The sequence below is a fragment of the Mixophyes fleayi genome, chromosome 5, assembly GCF_038048845.1.
Source record: "Mixophyes fleayi isolate aMixFle1 chromosome 5, aMixFle1.hap1, whole genome shotgun sequence".
Classification (NCBI taxonomy): domain Eukaryota; kingdom Metazoa; phylum Chordata; class Amphibia; order Anura; family Limnodynastidae; genus Mixophyes; species Mixophyes fleayi.
Genome location: NC_134406.1, coordinates 89,935,018 through 89,943,280, shown reverse-complemented (window position 1 = coordinate 89,943,280; position 8,263 = coordinate 89,935,018).

The window sequence follows — 8,263 nt, the reverse complement described above, 5'->3', positions numbered from 1 at the left end:
TATACTGGGATATACTTTATTTAGGAAGGACAGAGTGGGAAGAATCAGTGGAGGGGTAGCAATGTATGTAAAAATAAAAGCATAAATACTACTTTAATATCAAGAATTGAAGAAAAAACTGAGGCCCTTTGGGTGACTATAGAAATGGGGCAACAGGCTATTCTTTGTACTGGGGTTATCTATAGACCACCAGGTCAGGAAGATATACTGGACATGAACCTACATCTCTAAAATGGTATTAAAAGGACAGGTAATAATCATGGGAGACTTTAATCTACCTGATGTGAACTGGGTGCGGTCTTTTGCAAGTTTCGCTAGAAGTAGGGACATTCTGAATTCCTTGCTGGGGGCATCCCTCAACCAATTGGTGAAGGAGTCCACTAGCAAAGACGCAATGTTAGACTTAATACTTACAAATGGTGAAAGAATTTCCAACGTAAAAGTTGATGAGAACCTAGGATCCAGTGACTATCAAGCAGTATGCTTTAGTATAAAGACACAAATTGACTTAAACCACACAAAAACAAAGGTATTAGCTTTTAGGAAGGCTGACTTTGTCGAGATGGAAAAATGTGTAAATGGCTCTTTGGCGGAGTGGAGAAACTTGAAAGGAGTGCAGGAGAGGTAGGGAAAATGACAAGATGTAGCACATGCCCTTGTGTTTCAAACTCCCATTGTCCTATAGATTGTAAGCTTTCGAGCAGGGTTCTCTTACCTCTCTGTCTGTATGTATTACCCAGTATTGTCTTATTAATGTTTGTTCCCAATTGTAAAGCACTACAGAATTTGCTGGTGCTATATAAATAAATGTTGATGATGATGATGAAGATGCAATACTAAAAGCAACAGACCGCTGTATCCACAGGGATTATAAAAGCACATGGAAAAGGAAGCCAGTGTGATTTGCAGAAGAAGTAGCAAGTATTGTGAGAGCAAAAAGAATGGCCTTTATGAAATAAAATCAGAGAATAATGAAGACAAATAGGTGTATCGTGTTAGACAGAAGGAGGCTAAGAAGAAAATCAAATGTGCAAAGGCTCAAGCTGAAGAGAAATTGGCCCAGTCAGTAGGTAAAGGGGGCAATACTTTTTAGGTATATAAGTGAAAGGAGAAAAACAAAAGGAGGAATAAGAAGAGTAAAGACAGAGTGTGAGAGTCTTGTTGAGGGAGACAGGGAAATGGCAGATCATCTTAATAATTATTTTTGCTCAGTGTTCTCTACAAAAAGAGAGGGGAGGGGCACAGTTAAGTTCCAAGTATATTCCTAAAAATGAGGTAGATACAAGTATATTTACAGAGGAGAAGGTCCTAACAGAACTCTCAAAACTGAAAATGGATAAATCAATGGGGACGATGTGATGTATGCAAGGACAAAGAGCTTTAAGGAGTGCTAGCAACACCATTAATAGAATTATTCAACCAGTCCCTAGCTACAGGAGTAACTCCAAAGGACTGAAAAAGAGCGAATGTAGTCCCACTGCACAAAAGGGAAGCAAGGAAGACTACCAAACAGTGAGCAATGTTCCAGCAATTTACAGCATTCACAGCATGGTTTTACTGGGAGGGGATCATGTCAAACAAATGTTTTTGGCTTTTTTGACTGGGTGACTAAAGTAATAGATAAAGAAGGGGAGGGTAGATGAAGCTTATCTAGATTTTAGTAAGACTTTTGACACTGTCCCATATCGCAGACTGTTAAATAAACTCATAAGTGTGAGATTGGATTTTAAGATGGTTGAATGGATAAAATCTTGTTTACAGGATAGAAAACAGAGAATTCATTCACTGGAGTGCATTTAATGGAGGGAAAGGTTTTCAGTGGACTATTCCAGGGATCTGTACTTGGACCAGGGCTTTTTAATATCTTTATTGGTGACTTTCCAGATGGTATTGAGGGCAAAGTATGCCTTTTTGCAGATGACACAAAGATATGCAACAGGGTAGACATACCAGTAGGGATAAAACAAATGAATGAGGATCTAGGTAGACTAGCGGAATGGAGTGTGGAGACTACAGTTTAATGCCAAGAAATGCAGAATCACGCACTTGGGTATCAAAAACCCAAAGGCTAAATTTAGTATTAATGGCACTTTAATGAAATCTACTGAGGAGGAAAGTGATCTAGGAGGCACTATTTAATGCGTCTTAAAGGCAGGTTAGCAATGTAGCAAAGCAATCAGAAAGGCAAATCAGATGCTTGGTTGCACAGGGAGAGGAATCAGTAGCAGAAATAAAGCAGTAATAATGCCACTGTATGGGTCATTGGTACAGCCTCATCTTCAATACTGTGTTCAGTTTTAGAGGCCATATCTCCAGAAGGATATTAATACTTTAGAAACTGTACAAAGAAGGGCAACTAAAATGATGCATGGCCTACATCGCAAATTTTACCCAGATAGATTAAATATCTTAATATGTATAGTTTGAAGCAGAGAAGAGAACGGAGGACATGATAGAAACTTTCAAATATATAAAGGGTTTTAAGAAGGTAAAGAAGGGAAACATTAGTAAAAGGAAGAAAAGTATTAGCGCATGCACTGAAACTAGAAGGAAGTAGGCTCAGAGGAAATGTGAGGAAAAATTATTTCACAGAAAGGGCAGTGAATAAGTGGAATAGCCTCCCATCATAGGTAATAGAGGCTAATCTAAACATGCTTGGGATAGCCAGAAGGCTATCCTTAAAAGAAATAAGGATTAAATAGGGTTAGAGATTATTATTATTATTATTATCATTTATTTGTTAGGCGCCACAAGATTTCCGCAGCGCCGCACACAGTACAAACAGTAGACTATACAGGGTAAAACAGTACAGAACAATAAACAAAAAGTACCAATACTTCAGAAACTCCAGGCAGGCTAATGCAATAACGACGGAGCAGAAGAACAGGTAAGGAGACAGGAGGGAAGAGGGCCCTGCTCATGCGAACTTACATCCTAAGGGAGGGTTGACAGACCAGGCACAAGAGGAGCCAGTTGAGGCAAGGCGAGAGAGGGGAGAATGAGCGGAGGAGATTGGGGGGTTAAGTGGATGGTTGGTAGGCTTTGACGAAGAGGTGAGTTTTGAGTGCACGCTTGAAGGAGCACAGAGTAGGAGAGAGACGGATGGAGCGAGGGAGGTCATTCCAGTGAAGGGGGTCTGCACGGGAAAAGTCTTGGACTCTGGAGTGGGAAGAGGTGATCACAGTGGATGAGAGGCGGCGGTTATTGGCTGAGCGCAGGGAGTGGGCAGGAGTGTGAATGGAGAGGAGGTTAGAGATATAAGGGGCAGTTGAGTGGGAGAGAGCCTTGTAAGTGGTGGTGAGGAGTTTGAAAATAATTCTGTAGGGGAAGGGGAGCCAGTGTAAGGCAATCCAGAGAGGGGAGGCAGAGGAGGAGCGGCGTGAGAGGAAGATGAGTCTTGCGGTTGAGTATAGAGCAGAGGGGGGAGAGACGGGAGTGGGGGGTTACCATAGGTTAAAAAGTGGGCAGACTAGATGGGTCAAGTGGTTCTTATTTGCTGTCAAATTCTATGTTTCTATATCTTGCCTGCCCAAATCAAATTACCAAGACTTTATAGACCAGCTCTGTGCACAGTTTGGTGCCAGAGTATTCAGTGTCTTTTACTCCAGCATTCTTTGTTATACTCTTCCTGTAGATTTTCTTTCTACCAGTCTCAGGCTTGTTTCCTGACTTTCAACTTCTTGCTTGTAACCCTGACCTTGGATTGATCTGATCATTCTTCTGCCTGCTGATTCCATCATTGCCAGTCCATTTTCAACCCAGCTTGTTCTGTCTCTCCCATTGGCTTCTGTGTACCGCATGTCACCTTCCAGCCCAGCCCAAACTCCCTAGTAGGAGTCCCTGGTGACGACTGGTGACACAGAAGACTCTGTGCTTATGGTAATGCTAATCCTGTCTGCCAGTTGGGCATCCATACTTTGTTAGTGGAAGAGTCACACTAAGGAATCAATGAAAAATGGCTGATTAAACTCTCAGGACCAAATTGCTAACAGATATTTATTCCTCGATAGGGAACTAATAGAAAATAGCAGATGTACTAATTGTTTTAATATTCACCATTATTTACCATTACATTTTTGTATTCGGTAGACTACTACAGTAAATCCTGTGTATATGTACTTGTAAACGCACACAGGATTAACAGATGCGCACCATTGCTTTGACTCTTCAGTGTATATTTTGCGTCCACATACACACTGTAGCAAATTGTGCATGCACTTAAATATACTCTCGTCTTTTGGTAACTGATAGAGTCTATTCAGAAGAGATGTGGTGTATGTAAATCAGTTTACTATGTATGCATCTCTCTGATGAATTGGAGACCAAATGCATAGGGGCTATACATTATAAGCTGTTTCTAAAACTCTACTGTTGTATTACTTGTACTATATTTATATCCAACAATTGGGAGTGGCCAGGAACTTGAGGTACCTATCTGGCACCTACATTCCTTAATTTCTTATAGATTTTAATAACCTAACAAACAAAAGGTGTACAATAAAACTGTTGCCACTTTAGATTTTAAAAGGGAGTGTTAATTGTTGCACAAGATAACACATACCATTTTTAGAAATCTATTTTAATTATAGTTAAGAGTATTTGCATTTATGGTAAAGTCTAAGAAAAATAATTACACTAATAAATAATACATTAAAAAATAATGGCATTGTGGGGTTATTTACATATTTAAAAAGTAAAAATAAGTGCATCATGTACCTATTTTAGGCTTTATTTTTGGTTAACAGGCAAAGAACAATTTCATGGTCATGACAATTTCATGGTCCCTCAATTCATACACTTTGCACAGTCATAGTGGATTTTTCCTGTAATTAAAACATGCATACTTTGCAAAAGTGAAAAAGTAAGTTAAGATACTGCCTTCTATTTAATTGGACCTCCTCCTCATTAATTTAAAATGTTCCTTATTTTCTGCTTTTCTAATCCTCAATATTTATTATGTAAGTAAGGAAATTAACAGACACTTATATCTACAGTGTTATACTTTTCAATGTAATATTTTAATAACATTGGTTTATGTGTACAGAATTATGTGTGTGTATTTTATTAACTGAAAACAGATGATGTTAAAACCTGGGCTTTTAAAAGCTCTGCATTGACCTTCAAAATCGGGACACCATCAGATATTTACTTTTTCCACCTTGGTCTTGCCGTATAAATCCATGCGATTTTGAATAAAAACAGCAGAAAATGAACAAAAGCAGATGTATGATACTTTATAAGGAAAGTCAAAAACACATTTGCAAAGGGTCATGAATTTGTAATAATTTTCTGTTCATGTTATATTTATAATTTTTGTTACTGGACCCAATACTTTGATAGATTTTGAGTAAGCTGCATTTTTCAGATTCTTGTTATTATGATTAATATGTCAAAATAGTTTTATGGGTAAGATTAAGTAAAAATGAAATATTTCTAAAAAGGCTTGCTAAATTTTCCTCAATAAGTTGAAATCCCAATAAAATAAATGTTAGTTAATTAAATATACTATCAATGAAAGTGTTAAAAACATTTCTGAATGTGCAAAACAACAGATTTAAAAATTGCACTAATGCACCTATTTGCCCTCCTATTGCACATATAAGTACACTCCCCGATCCCAGTTTTAGGAACTGTCCCCATAAAAGTGAGAGGCCCTCAGCTGACTTGGAGAGTCACCAAATACTCAGTCAGTCACAAGCGGCCAACTTAATTGACTGAGTGGCTATTGAACCTCATGGTCAATACAGCTCACAATAATGTAGTTCTCAATGACTCATAGGGTTTTTTTTTAATTCTCTGTAAATGATAAAGAACAAAGAATTCTCATTGAATTATATCAAGAAAAATATTTTTAATCAAGTGCTAAAATAAGGGTTTGTGAACATTTTTTTTTATTTTAAAAAAGTGTGTTTTTTAACATCTTTTACATATTTGGTATAAGGTGGGCTGGTCTTACGGACCACAAACTATTAAACTGGGAAAGGAATGTCATCCATCACTGCTTATCTTTAGCATTCACCGGGAAGCAACATTTCAAAGGTATCAGAGAGAGCATGAGAGGATGGTAGTGTTTTGTAGGAAGGCCCTGCTCATTTTCTGTACCTCCCCTTCACATAGAAGCTCCAGCCCTGCACTGGCCAGACTGAGTTTGATTCCCCCATAACAGCGGTACACCATGCTGCATGTTTCTTTGTTAATAGTGAGAACAATCTTGACATGTGTAGCCTGGGGCTGGTTTCACTCTTGCAGGGAAAACATATCTTTGCTCTATGAGTGTAAATTGGTACCACATTTTCTAGCTCTGCAGCATTCATAGGTGCTACATTAAGATAAATTCTCTGAAGAATTCATCTTGGTGTGAACACAGTACGTGCCAGAAGACTGCATTTTGGAGGCACATGCAGAAATGTTGTGGGGGTTGTTTTACTTAAGGGCAAACACTTAATAGGCCCATTAAACCAGACAACTGTAGAACTGCAATCTTTGCCTAGGCCTAGGCATAGAAATATTTAGTAAAGCTCTAGTAAAAACTTTTATGTTGAAAAAAATAATAATGTTATACTAGATTATTAAATCAAGATACTTACATTCTTCTTCAGAGTCCTGGGATGGGCTCCCAGGATCCTCCAACTGGGCTCTTTCAAGTGGTTCTCTACTGTTATGAGGGTTCCCTCCCAAGATTTCTCCTGAGGTTCCTCCCAGGAATCTTTCTGGGGCTCCTCCTTGGCCTCATTCGGAGGAAGAGATGGCTGGCCCCAGTCAAACATCCACCATCTGTAGGCAGCCCTACATTGCCTACAAAGAGATGGAGGTTTTGGTGGAGATTGTGATGGAGAGGCTGCACCATACAAGCCAGATATCTGCCCCAGTGAAGCACTGCTGTGGCTCCTGTTCAGAGATCTGCGACTGAGGTCAAAAAACAGTAAGTGAACACAAAACTTTTTCAATTATATTGTGCTCAGAATACATTAGCAAAATGGCCACCTTCTTTCAATATTGTCAAATACACAAATGTTGTGCCAGTCATGGGAATAGCAAACCCAAAATCTTTTACCAAATATAACAATATACATTTTTTACATATTACATTGCATCTTGTTTTATGTTTTAAAAATTGTTTATGGGTGTGTAGCAGTGTGTAATTATTGTGTGCCCTATAGGCTTCAAAACTTTGGACATTTCACACAGGTGGCAGAACTTTAAGAACAGGCTTAAGGATAAACTGCGTGACCATCGCAGATATGCCATGGGGACAGGTGGCGGTCCCATGGAGTCCTTAGGCTTCAGTCCTCTGGAGAATACATCATTGGCCCGCATTGATGCATTGGTGGAAGCCCTCCCCCAACCACACAGCATAGGTAAATTTCATATCATAATACATGCATTAACTATTCAAATGACTCTAAATGTGTGACTAAATAAATCATAAAACCCCAACCAACAATATATATATTGTCATGCTTTCTAAATTAATTTCACTTGTTTTTTTACAAATTAGATTTTTTGGTCAATTTTTTAACAGCAACCCCACCAAAGCCTGGCATGCAACCAAATCTACTATGTATTTTATGTGATTATCCCTTGAAAAATGGATTCAGAGGTAAAATTGCCATCAAGCCAAATATACACAAATACAATGTTTGTGAAGTTTGTATGTTCTCCTTGTGTTTGTGTGAGTTTTCTCCGGGTGCTCCGTTTCTTCCCACACTCCAAAAACATACTAATAGGTTAATTGGCTGCTATCAAAATTGAACCTAGTCTCTCTCTGTCTGGCTGTGTGTGTATGTTAGAGAATTTAGACTGTAAGCTCCAATGGGGCAGGGACTGATGTGAATGAGTTCTCTGTACAGCACTGCGGAATCAGTGGCGCTATATAAATAAATGGTGATGATGATGATGCATATTGCCATTTCATTGGTGTAATTTTTTTCTCTAAATAACCCTACAAATACACATGGGTAATGTTTGTTTTGTTGCTACCAATAAACATTGTCCAATGCGATTATTGTGGTTCTAACGCACAAAGAGATTTTATAGCAAAAGATAGCAGGATTTACAGCAAGCCAAGATGAATCATAAAAGGTATAACAATAAACAGGAAAGTACTTTAGTTATTAGCCACATAAGGTAGGGAATGTAGTAGGATGATTTAAATGTTTGTTTTTTCTTCCATTATGTGAGTTGTACATGCCAAGGAGCCAAGTGAGGGTGAAAATGACTCCATAGATGAGGACACCTGTGATGGGGTTGAGGAAGAATAGAC